Here is a 796-nt window from a genome sequence, read left to right as displayed (position 1 = left end):
CGCCTCGGGCCCCCTCCCTCGCGCAGCGGGCCTTAGAGGCCGGTGGGAGTCACGAGTCACTGCGGGCAGCCGGGGCTGGGGAGGTGGGAGCAACAAAGACAGCCAAGTGAGGGTGGTGTCTCGCCTCACTGGGGGTCTCGCTAACCTGCGCACTCCCTGAAAAGCGGCCCCGGTTCGGGGCGCACGCCGTTTCGGCCCCCGACTTCGGAACCCGGTGGCTAGGAGCGGCGCAGAAAGGCCCACCGACGACCCCTCCCCCTTAGTAACAAGCCGGAGGGAGCTGAAGAAGCCCCATCCATAATCCTAATGCCACCATGCAGAGCGTTTTAGCGTCGCTGAGAAAGCACCGATGGCAAAGCGGCGCGTGGCGTCTCATTTACTCAGCATTCAGTTTACTGAGCCCTCGCCATGTGCCAAGCTCAGTGCCGGGCGCTGGTGATAACAGCGTCGTCTGCAGACAGTACCCACCCTGCCCTGGGAGCTTGTAATCTAGTGGGGGAGACAGACAATAAAGAAGTGAGAAAATAATCAAATTTGGATAAAGCTTGTATAGGAAAAGTGCAAATAGTGTGATTAGGAAAGGAGGAGGTGACATTTAAGCTGAACCCTGAAAGATAGGAAAGAGCCAGGAAAAAGTTTTCTAGAAAGCAAGCCAGAAGGAGGGACCAAATCTTGATGCTTTGCAATTAAAAGGTGGTGATCATGATTGGCGCCAGGAGAGCTGGGGAGAGTACCAGAAAGTAAGGCTGGACAGGTTGGCAGGGACCAGATCGTGGATTGCATGCTTGTCCATGGG

The 796-nt window shown here is 56.3% G+C and overlaps 1 protein-coding gene across 1 annotated transcript in view; it reads right to left on the bottom strand.

Annotated features, from left to right (window-relative positions):
* Positions 1–457, bottom strand: part of FHL1 (four and a half LIM domains 1) — a 66,829-nt gene extending 66,372 nt beyond the window's left edge. The window contains exon 1 of the mRNA XM_011948774.1: positions 146–457. The gene's annotated coding sequence lies outside the window, so the exon portion shown is untranslated. The remainder of the gene's footprint in view (positions 1–145) is intronic.
* Positions 458–796: the final 339 nt, after the last annotated feature.

The sequence above is a fragment of the Colobus angolensis genome, unplaced genomic scaffold, assembly GCF_000951035.1.
Source record: "Colobus angolensis palliatus isolate OR3802 unplaced genomic scaffold, Cang.pa_1.0 Scaffold283, whole genome shotgun sequence".
Taxonomy (NCBI): domain Eukaryota; kingdom Metazoa; phylum Chordata; class Mammalia; order Primates; family Cercopithecidae; genus Colobus; species Colobus angolensis.
Note: the sequence above shows the minus strand (reverse complement) of the source record. Positions and strands in the feature narration are given on the sequence as shown.